The sequence below is a fragment of the Brachypodium distachyon genome, chromosome 1, assembly GCF_000005505.3.
Source record: "Brachypodium distachyon strain Bd21 chromosome 1, Brachypodium_distachyon_v3.0, whole genome shotgun sequence".
Taxonomy (NCBI): domain Eukaryota; kingdom Viridiplantae; phylum Streptophyta; class Magnoliopsida; order Poales; family Poaceae; genus Brachypodium; species Brachypodium distachyon.
The window spans coordinates 9,392,378-9,404,717 of NC_016131.3; the positions used below are offsets into that span (position 1 = coordinate 9,392,378).

At 44.0% G+C, this 12,340-nt stretch overlaps 1 pseudogene; it reads right to left on the minus strand.

Annotated features, from left to right (window-relative positions):
- Positions 1-689: 689 nt before the first annotated feature.
- LOC100835492 lies at positions 690-5,192 on the minus strand (annotated as a pseudogene).
- Positions 5,193-12,340: the final 7,148 nt, after the last annotated feature.

The window sequence follows — 12,340 nt, forward strand, 5'->3', positions numbered from 1 at the left end:
GAAGTAAAACTAAAAATTGCTGTAATAAAAAGATGAAACGGCGGAGAGAAAAAAAACATACTAATTGGGTAGAGGAGCTCCAGAACACCGGTGAAGGGAAGACCAAGGAACATGAGTGGCATTGATGGCAAAAAATAAAACCACCGTCTCGAGAAGATGTCCGTGGCCAAGTCCCACGAGTATGGCCGTGCTCAGGCGATCGCCAGTGGCGACCAGCCGCGACGGTACAATGGTAGACGGATTTACTCTCAAGAGGAAGTCAAAATTGACTTCATCGGGAGGTAAGCTGATGTGCTAGAGCAGCAGAGAGTTTGCTTTGTTTTGTTTTCTGTGAAATCGTAATGTATGTAGCTACAGTGTCACGGTGTTTCATGGAATTGCAATTTTCCTATCCTTTGTTTCAAATGGCCCAAAATTGTTCCTGCAGGTAAAATTCATATACTAGAATCTCTTCATTCCAAACGGCCCGCCCCTCATTAAGTCCGACCCAATGGTACCAGTCCACCGAAGGAACTTTTACTCTCAAAATCCTATCCTCTGAAATTCCTAACAGAAAATCCCGTGTTCCAAACGGAAATGTTCCTATAAAAATCCTATCCTTCGCAGTAGCAGCCAGCATTCATAAATCCGATCGCTTTACTTATCCGTATTTGTATGGCTTTCAGTTCAGCGGAGAGAAAAGCAACTGGTTAAAGAAGACGGTGAATCCAGTGAAAAGCTTTTTCCCAGACAAGGACGGTGACCCGGTTCACAATACTACCATGGTACAAGGTTCAACAAAACCAAGACAGCTGACGAGTCATATCCACTAACAGTCAGGACAACACTAGCGAACACATCCCGGAAGGGTTACTCAAACCAGTTTGATCGGCCCAGCAAAAGAAGCTAGAGATGAACTCATGGATGCGCTAGGAGAGGCAGCAACATGCCTAGCACCAACCACCAATCTGTCAGTCGCTGCGGACAGGAGAAGCATCAGGGGACCTTGAGCGCGACCCCATTGGTGATCCAGGGGATTGCCCCGGCGACCTCTGGCTCTGGTGCGGAGGTGATCCGTCACTGTCAGCTGGTGGTGACCTCCTGTGAACATAAACCAATAAACCAATGTGAAGGGCTTTCACCACATGATCGGAAGATTACTCTTACGACATTGTATGAGACAAGTATGTGCAGTAGTACAAATTACAAGATAACAAATTGGCATGCAAAAATAGCTGTTAGAAGAGATGAATGCAGATCTAGTACTACTTTGTAATCCAATTTCCTCAAATGAGATTTCGAATCAAAAGAAAAGCTCAGGTTTTTGCAGAAGAGCAAGGATAAAGGAATACAAAACAAGAATTTCGCACCCTGACAATTGGCTATGGAGTTCATAAAGCAGTTAAGGCAGAGGTGCATAGTATTAACTTAGAATATCTATTCTTTCACAACAACAAAACTAATATACTGCGAGCATAGCACACTAGAATCACTACAAGCCTAGAATATGTATTCTTCCACAAGAAAACTATAACTTACTTTCCATGAGCATTATTATCAGCACCACGCAGGCTGCCACCTCTACCAGCAGGAGAATAGGATCTCCGCCTGTCTTCTTCATACTCTTTTGGTTGACGTCTTGGAGATTGTCTGTGACGTGACCCATTTCTGAGTGGTGGGGAAGCAGAGTAGTCATCTCGCCTTCTTGGAGAGCTCGATCTTTTAAAAATAATATAATTTTTAGCAGAGAAAGGAGTCGAATATGGAAGGGGAATAGCTTCAGGCATGTCACAAGTTAGTAAAACTACACAACCTACTATTCCCTACCTTGACCGAGGACGGCCCCGATAACGAGGAGAGTAGGAGCGTGAACGGGAGTGAGACCTCCCTGAAATAATAGGGTTATAAGTAATTTGGTAACTGGTGCTGCAACGATATGAATATTCAAAGCAAAGCAAAGTGCAGATTTTGTACATAATGGGGCCTTATCTAACTCAGTTGATTGTAGCATCAATGTTTCTTTCGAAAGTACTCGATCTTATCTTGAATGTATAAGTTCCAAAAATTACACGGTGCAAATTGATCAAGGATATATGCTCTATCCGTTAGCTAATCAAAAAAGATTATCTGAAAGCTGAGCAGAAACAAATAGCTTTCAATTGGATCAGAGTCTGTCAGCTGTAGTAGAGCTGAAGCATTCTTCACCGCAGTAAAGGAGGGTAGCCATAAATAGCCAAACCCTCCACTATGCAGCACAGTAAAAAGAAAACAAGGACACTTCGGAGTAGAATGCAAGAATCAAGCTTCCAGAATTCTGGAATAGCATTTGCAACACGCAGGACCGCAAATTACAGGTGCGAGAAGTACCATAACGAGAAAAACGGCGCCCTTCATGTTCACCAGAATACCCCCTGCAAAGTAACCAGGGTCATTTCAAATTAGCACATAACAGTACTCACAAGGAAAATAGAAATATCATACCTGACACTAGCTCTATTACGCATATCCTCTGGTCTTTTCCATGACTCAGCAGCAAGAACAACATTTATCTCTCAGCCAAAAAATACTTGGAGATTCATGTGATATTGGCCTCAGAGGCATCATAAGGGTCAACAAACTCAACAAATGCAAACCCTCGAGGCTCCCTCTATATGCCGTTTTCATTAGACAAAGTAGGATAAATGAAATTGATGAGACAGCAAACAAATAAGAGGGTATAAAGTATTCACAGAATTGTGTGCCTCTCATGTTACCATCACAGTTCAAAATGCGGTTTGCCATTTATGATTCCTGGCGAAGCACAGTCAACAACTTACTAACACTTCCATCAAAAGGGAAGCAAATGTTGCAAAAAGCAGTTACATGTCCAGGCTCTAGTATCTGAGTTTCTTGTACGAATTTCTTGTATAATGACTAAGTACGTGATCCTCATAAGAGTATCTTCGTAAAATCATTTGCTTCAAGTTCCTCAATGTTTGAAAAGTCACAGAAGTACTTCAAGTCAACTTGGCTCCATTTTATCTTCTCATGGATCACCCAGTACAACTCTCCTATCTTCTCTTCATGAAACTAATTTTCTCAATATCAAATCTTGTCTTCATAGAAGAAGTTCTTCATTCAGACAAGACACTATCTTGCCAAGCAAATGAATAGTTAGGAATATTAAAAAAGAACATTCTTCAACAAAGCAAGGGCATGTATTTATGTCGAACCCATAGAGCCCTGGGAATAATTTCAGAAAAAGATCTCATAGGGCACAGATGAATGAGGAGAAGGTAATATAAGCATTTCCGAATTAGTTCACTACATAGTGACAGGAAATAATCAGTGATGTATGTCAGCACCAAGTGACTAGAGCATTTTCATGGAACCTAAAAGCACAGAAGTGGCTACAGAGATAGACATCACACTAAAGCTGAGATGCTCGCAAATTCTCTTCATAAAATGAAGATTATAATCTTCGTGGAGTCGCTAACTTAAGGAAATTACTACTCCCTCCGATCCATAATAAGCGTCTCAGATCTCAGACTTAGTGTACTAATTTTGTACTAAATCTGAGGCACTTATTATGGATCGGAGGGAGTAAGTTCTTGCACGACAATGCAACATTTCAAACTCCAAACAACTTAAATTTTCTATCACTATAGCAAAACAAAGTCAAAACTGCTTCCGCTACTTCATAACACCTACCTGGTGCAATAATCCTTTGGCAGATACACATCCCGAACAGGACCAAACCTTTCAAAAGGAACTCGTAGATCCTCAGCTTTGCCACATGTAAGAGAACAGAACTTAAGAAGCCAATAGCTTGCAATGAAATTTCTTTCATGATAAATACGTTCATCATAATAGAAAAGTGGAATCGATGTCCCACTTCCTCTACCTGCAGCTTAATGGGATGTTACGAACCAAGAGACTTCCTGAACCCTGCTCCCTCAGTCCTCCATATCCTCTCCTAGGAGGACTTCTTCCTCTGCCGCCATATCCCCTCCTCAGGGGGCTACGATATGGGGGGCTGTACCTCCTCATTGCTATGTCTCTAATTACATGCAAATACTTGAATGTTAATGACACAAAGACAGATGCAACCAAACAAGCAAATGTGTTTATCACCAATTCACCATGGATTTATCAGAATAATTATATATGGTTCTAGTACAACTCTAAAATTTTACAACAAAACCTGCAAATTCTGCTATCATGGATTATCCACTGGGAATAATAATAGCTTATGAGCCTGAAAAGGGCAAATGTAGCACATACAACGTATCCTACGAGCAGCTGCCAAAACATGGGACTATGTGACAAACCATGTAGACCTACCACACTGTTCAGATTACAAGCTTAAGAAATAAAAATTCCATACCAGTCAAAATAGCAAAACAAAATTAAAGATGCATATTAACATTGGAACTTGACTAGGTGACACTAATGATGCAGCTTGCCAACAAAACAATAACAGGGATAGCTGGAAACATTTAAGAGCTAAGTTATTCCACCCTTAGAAAATTAGAAGTCTAGGACTAGGATCAAGGGAACAAAACAAATGGTGAATAAGTTCTAACAAAAGAAAGTCCATCAGATACTCTTAAGCCTTAGCACATGTTCCTCATATACTCACTCGTAATGTAATTAAAGCACGTAACTTGAACAAATTAAGTTGCACCTTCAAAATTTCGGCAGTGGTTTGAATTCCTAAGCAGAGCAGGAAACATAGATTGAAACACCACCTAATTGAAGAGAGTTGAATCATGCAGTTAACCTCGCTGCCGAGACACTGCGGCGCGATTGGCGCATTAGTACGGTTGATTTATCACGATAACTCGGGAACGGCACCTTCCAGCGAGAAAACTTCAGGCCTCAAAATTGAAGATGTCGCCCTAGTTAATACGGAGTAGTTCATTCTCGGCGACACCGACAAGGAAACTGCCGAATTACCCGGCGGATCTAAGCCCGAGCCGCAGAGCTAGGGTTTTCAGTGCGAACACCGCGCAGCGCAAGCACACGTACACATAGGAGCACGCTCGCGAGGACGCAAAGATAATGAAGGAGCATTAGGAAGAGAGGATTGTATTACCAAGGTGAGTCCGGTGATAGCCGTGGAGGTTCCGCCGCCGCCGCCACGATGGTAGAGAGAAAGGGAGGAGAAGTGCGTGAGAAGATATATAGATGGGCGAGCCGCTGGTCCACGGGGGATTCCTTTGGTTCTGCTCTTTGACGGCCCAGACGTGCTCAATTTAAAAGTGGTTTTGATTTTCAGTTTATAAATCAGAAAAGCATTTATTTAGGTGTTTTTGGCTTTGCCATTTGGCTTTGAACTTGATCTAGCAAAAAGTCAAAACAAAAAGCACATATATAAGTCAAAAGTCAAAAGTCACATTTAAATCTAACCAAACAAGGCCGAGTCGCAGGAAAAAAATTGGTTGCTCATGAAATTTTACATGCGTACTATATATACCTCGTATTTCATTTATATTTTTTGCTGAATATTTGGTCAACCATAGGCTAAAGAATATGACCTTTTTTACAAGATGAATACGAACCGTTATCCGTTGGCAGGCAAAATTGATAGGACACAGACAATCATGTTCTCCGGTGCTCATTAGATAATTCTTTCGGTGCAACTTTCTTTTCTCGATACTATTTTCCGTGCAACTTATTTTTCTCGTTTTTGCTAAAGCAGAATACACTCTAGAGGTGCACCTAGGTGAGGATGCCAAAGAGTGGCCTAGTAGGTGGTTTTGGAGCGTGTGTAGTGCATTTTAAGTCAAGCATCTAAATGACGTTATATTTTCCCGTTGGTTTACTCTTGATGAGACCTTCAAAACTAGATCATTTATTGATAGGCTTCCTTGAAAAATTTCAACGTTGTGCGTTGCAACAGAAAAAAAAATGATACATGTGAGACTCAAGTACACGTCCTTTTCATGTCGAAGATGTTAATCAACATTGTTTTCTCGACATATTGTCAAGTCCTGCAAAGGGCACTATCTACGTCGGATTATGATGCGGCGCCGCTCGGAGCGATGTTCAATTGTTCAGAGAAGTCAAGTATATTCTCCATATGTTCTTCGTGTATTCTTCGGTCATGTTTTGTCCTCGGCCGGCTCATGCTTTAGCCTCTTTAGGGTCTTGTGGGTCTCAAGCCGAAAATTATGTGTGGCTTGACTCCTTTCCGGAGGATGTAATCCGTCTGGTGGCTGGTGATATTGCCGCGCCTACAAGTTAAAGGAATGGTTGCGTACGTTCTTTTCAAAACAAAAGATAAGAAACCAAAGAAATATTCCTCAATTAAAAGTAATGTTAAGGCACTCTAGATAAAACAAAATCAAGTTCAGTAAAAAAAACACTTCTAGGGAAACACATTCCAGAAGTAACCATGCACAAAGAAAGATAACATGTACTTGGGACAACTGGAACTTTGGAAATTAAGATCTCGATACCAGCCATGACAGAAGGGATCATTCAAATACATAAACCCGATCAGTTATTATCCCATTATCTAGATATGGTTTGCCACTTGGTGGACAGTAGTATCCTACCTGGTTGATAAAAAGTCATGAATGACAATGAGTATTGCAGCAACGTTAAGTGACATGATTTTTTTACAATTAAGGAAGAATCCACAACTATACCTCAACATTAGAATCAATGTCGTATATGCAGAATACATTTTTTATTGGCGGTGGGTCTCTCCCAGGGAGTGAGAGAATTAAGAACTGGAGAAATTAGGTACGTGAATTACAAATTAAGCAGCACTGCAAAAGATATAATTAGGACTTACTTCTCCTGCGGATGGATAAGGGCCTTGCACTATGGGTCATAATCTTAATTTCAGTTATTGGATGACCACAAATGAAGCTATCAGGAAAGTATAAGTTATAAAATCTCCACTAGATCATCCACCAAGCACAACCTTCTTGATGTCCCCACAATATCTAAAGTTGATTGTTTGAAAATAAAGAGGCAAGGCCTAGACACAAAGAACAGACATCACTGCATAGTAAATAGCTCATGACACTACTGCATAAGAAAGCAGTGAAAGTAAATGCTGACAGAGCATATAGCTCTACCATTCATTAATTTGACTTTTTTAGTGTCGGATACCATCTCAAGTTCTCAACACATATTGCAATGTGTACATCGGGTTTTATTTGGTACAAAGAAATACTCACCACCCGGTCACGAACTGCTTCGAGGCCCAGCTGCGGACCACCTTATGGAAAGCCTGTATTGCATCCTCGCAAAAAAAAAGCCTTTACTGCAGAAAAGAGAGGGAAAATTCAACACTGAGTTGTTGTTGAGTCAGAAATTCAAACACAACCGTCAAATATCTGGAGCAAACTTTTTGTGCAAGTGAAGTACTGAAAGGAAAGCATGAATGAATAAGGATAAAGAACATGAGCATTCTACTTTCATCTTTGTCAAATAATGATTGTTCAAATTTTCTACCAGTACGGCAAGCACCCCAGGCAGATTAGGTACTACTTGAGCATCTAACCGAAGGAAACATTTATGTACTACCATATCGTGCCTATGTTCAGATGGTAACATCCTAAAATTAATGTTCATTCCAGTAAACCAAATGAAACAATTTCTTCCCAAATGTCATTGCTAACCAGATTACTAATATTACGGTAAATGGTAATGCGCCAAAACAGTTAGTTCATCACTGAGTTGGCCACTCGGTTCATTTCCTTACTGAACAACAACACCCTCGATTCTATTCATAACGCCAAAATATATTCACTTGCAGTAATTTAGCACAATGCAACGAAGCACCCATTCTATAACACAAAATCAAGCTCACGGTTAAGAACAACCGCCTCTTACACTTCGTGACACTGGTGGACTCCGCCTTGCACCATGGTCGATTGACCTCATGCATCGGGCGGTGACATCCGGCATGACGGGGAGAAGAGGAGGGAGTGCATGCCTGCGGTGGCCAGAGGGGGTGCGGACGCGGCAACGGTGGTGGAGACGTGGGTGGCTAGGTCGCGGCAGTCATGGCGGAGCGGCAGGAGGATGGGGAGGTCTTGGTTCGGCGCCGGAGGAATGGAGGACCAGCGCGAGACAGCGTGACAAGCTGGTGGCGCATCCCCTCCACAGCGCCCCTCCTGCTCCCTCTCCCTCATCTATACTCCACCCTTCTCTCCTCCATGCATTCTCCAATCCAGATCTCATGGAGGCCGCATCCCCAGGCCCCTGGACCAGGAGGAGGAGGCCGCCCCAAACCTGTCATCGCCGGTGCAGGACGACGGCCAGAGACCTCGATCGGGATGGCCGCGAGGTCGTCATCAATGTGCTTCGCCATCAGGGCATTAATCGTGGGTAGACCCGGCCCTATGGAGGAATCAGGTGCGGGAGAGAAGAATGGGAAGGGTGGAGGTGAGGAAACCTAGCGGCTGCTCGTCGTGACGTACGGCAGATTAGAGCGAAGGGGAAGGGGAAGGGGCTCGATGAATGGATGGCGGACCGAAGGGGCGAAGGGAAACGTTTCGGGGGGAGGAGCGACGGACGGACGTATGTACGAGCCTACCACGGACGCAACTGCAAATTAAGGAATAGTAAAGATAATAAACTAGTTGGGCTGCACATATGTACTACACGAAGGAGTAGCATGAATTGAAACTACCAGAGATGGGCTGAACGGACGGAGTAAAAAATTCAGGATGACATGGCTTCACCACAAGTCAGGAAAATCACTAGTGTGGGCTCCTATTTAGGAATTTCCACTTGGACCGATGAATTTCCACTTGGACCGAGCTCATGACAAACCAACGCGTCGGCACCACAAAGGTTAGTGAACCAGTGATTTCTAGCCACATAGTAGCAGACTTGGCTGAAGTCACCTAATGGCAAAATTATAGAAAACGGTGATGCAACAGATCGACAAAAGTGGTCGTAAAATACAATCATATGGCAACCAGAAAAGTCCTTGCTAGCTAGACTTTTTTTCTTTAATCTTTTGGAATATTAGGCTAGATTCAAAAAGGCATAGAAAGCAAGCTGCTTCAATGACGTTGTGGTTGATCCACAGGCGTCACAGTTACACGAAGAAGGAGCCGAAGGATATCATTTTCTTGAAAGATCCGTGTGTAGATTATTCAGAGACATGGAACAGACTCCGTGTGCTCGTGCACGGTGCACCGACCGGCGACTTCTCACTCTAGCTGCGGATACATATAGGATTCGTTACACTTACATATGTGGTGGCGGGAGCGGAGAGGACTCATTTCCCCCCTTTCTTCCTCTAAGCCTCGTCCCCCGCTGCTACAGCTCCGAGTCCATCGATCTGCCGCCACCTCTCCCCTTCGTCTCCGCCGGCCTCGCCGTCTGGAGAGGGAGGGGAGGGGAAGGAAGGCCGGTCCTTCGTCTCCTCTTGTATATGTTTAGTGTTGCCTTAGAGGCGGTTCTCGGAGGATTTTCGTTGCCATTGGGGTGGCTCCGGCGACACCGCGGGTTAGTGATGTTGGCCATCGTTTTCTTCGTTGGTTTGCCTAACAAAGATAGCATCGGCCAGATCTCTTTCCCCGCATCCTCCTTTATCCTAAATAATCTCCACCTCCTCTCAGATCTGAATCGATTGGAGCAGGCTTTGCCTGGTGTTTCTCCACTCAGCTCTGGATCTGAGTTTCCCCTATCTAGCTTTTCCTTTTGGTTTGTGTTCAGTGTCCCTCAGCAACCGGTGAATCTCACCCCCAGATATTTGATCCGGTTTACTTTTCCAAGTGCTTCATATTCGTCTTCTTCTTGGTCTAGAGGAGCTTGTTTCTTTTCCGGTGATGTTTTACATGTCCTTATGCACTGGAAAAGAATTGGCTCTGGCAGCCATGACTGGCATATATCTCCTGCCTCCCCCTTCAACCTCCTTTTCGGAGGCCCGTTTGGCGGTTTCGGGGAGCAGAGATTTCGTGCTCTTTGTCATCGGCCGCCCTGGATCGGGATTTGGAGATCTCTGCCCATTCGAGGTGTGTTGGATATGGCTCGACGCCGAGAGGATCTACATAATCAGATGCGGTGTAGGCATTTTCATCCTCCTGGACATTTACTCCGTAGGACTCTTCTTTCTCCGCTGGAGAAGCTAATCTCCTGGCGTCTCCTTGCATTTGGCGGTGGTCCTTGCTGTGGCTCATCGGCGGCGAGAACAACTCTGGTCGGAGGAGAAAAAGCTGGGTTGACGCGTGGACGAAGGTCCCCTCCGTCGTGGCAGCTCGAGACTGTACTCATCACACGTGTTGTTTGCTTCATCTAGGAGCTATCCACGATGTATCTTGGAGGCTTGCTTGTAATTTTACTTTCTGCTTTGGCCTTGCACGTTTCTCGTGCTGTACTCTCCCGTGGAGTTACCACTCCACTGCTTTAATAATATATGTCAGGGACCTTTACAAAAAAAAACATAAGTGGTGGCATTGTCACTTTATTACTAGTTGGAGCACATCTGCACCTACGAAAGGAAGTGTACAAAAATACAGATTGTAACTGGTCAGTACACATATGGTTCTAACAAGAGAGATGGGAAAGTAGAGAAATGAGCTGGAATAGGATATTAAAAAAATCCACAATATATTATTTTGATTAAGAAGACATGCTGTAACATGTATTGCAAATATGATGAAAGATCGGATCATACGTGATATCCCCGTGTTTTCATTATTTTGGGATTTTTGTGAAGCAAAAAGACCCCTAAAAAACATGCGTGAGCATCAATGCAGTAACAAGTATTGCAAAGTTGATGAAAGATTTTATCGATCATGGTATCATATGTTTTCATTATTTTGGGATTTTTTGTGAATCAAAAAGACCTCCAACTATTTAGGCCCACTCCCTGTCTTAATGTTTGCACTGCAGACCGACTCACGCTAATCCAACTCCATTTATTCAGGCGCCCATAACCTGCTGCTACCGGCGAACGAGGCGAAGAGGTCCCCCTTGAAGCCCAGCGCTTTTGGTGCCAAAAAAGCCAACCATGCATGGACCACATGAACAAGCATGGAAATTTTGATCCACAAGTGTTATGGGTGCCAACGAAACATGCACAGGATTTAGATAGATCGTCACACTGGGAAGAAATACCCAACAAAGCATATAACATTTCTCTTCTCTAAAGGATGGAGAATCTGAGGCCCTTTCAGTGCATCAATGTGTTCCGATCCTTGCCGTTGCTATCATGTGATCGGGGCCGTTCGTCGTCCCAGCTCGCCTCTCTCTGCAGCGCCTCCCCTCGATCTCTTCGCAGCGCCGCGTCTCCCTCCACTCCTTCTCTCTGCAGCTCTCCTCATCTACACCCGCTCCTCGCCGGCGTTCCTCACCTCCACCAGCTCCTGCCGGGGCCTCCATCCTCCCTTGCTAGTTGTCTGCTCTTCTCGATCTGGTGCAGAGCCGCCCCCTCTTCTAGATCAGGTGCAGTGCCAGCCCACTCATCTCGATCCAGTGGTGGCAGCCGCTGCTTCGATCGACGGCCGTTTCTCTCAACTCGTTGGCTCCTGCTCCTTCCTCCCACTAACTCCGCGCCACGCCCTCTCCTTTCCATCTCCCCCTCACAGGACTAAACCTAAAGAGGAAGAGGGACGGTGGCTGGATGGGGAGAAAGAGCCGGCATCGTTCGTGCGATGGTGTATAGAGGAGGTGGAGGACGACGATGAGGCGAGAAGATGATCCGTGAGGAGACTATCAATGCCACCAGCCGCCCCCGCGAGATGTGCACCATGAATGTCTTCTGAAGCAAGCGGCCAGACCTTGACTTCGCAATCAACGACTTCGAGGGCGACGGGATTGACCCCAAGCTGCGCTCTTACTCCCTTCGAGCGTAACATCAAGGTATGCATGGGCGAGGCACCAATTTTTCCCTCCTTCTGCCTCTTGTTTTTTCTTGTTGTTGTTGGTGCGGTGTGATGTGCATTGGTTTGGATGAATTGTAAAACTAATGACTAATGAGGTTGACGTTTTAATTGAAGGAATTTCCTTAGAAAAGCAAGTTTTTACGGGTTCAATTGTCTAGTGATGGTTATAAAACTGAAATACTTGCGTTCTTGTTCAACGACATTGTAAAATCTCAAAATTGTGGGCCGAAAATCACAGGTTTGCTCTCAGATAGCATGAGACATGTGTTAATTATCACCAATGCTCTGCTATATTCAGAGCAATTTATGTATTGCTCATGTTTGTGTTCTGACTTCTGAGTAGTGTACTGCAGATGACCAGACATTAATTTTTCGTGTTTCTCATCTTTGGGATCTGAATTTACACATATGTGATTTCTAATTTCGGGGCTCATATTGTTTATGGATACTTGGGTTTTGAGTCCCAACCTGTTCTAGTTAATTTTTGCACAACGTTAATATATTAGTACTTTTGTGGT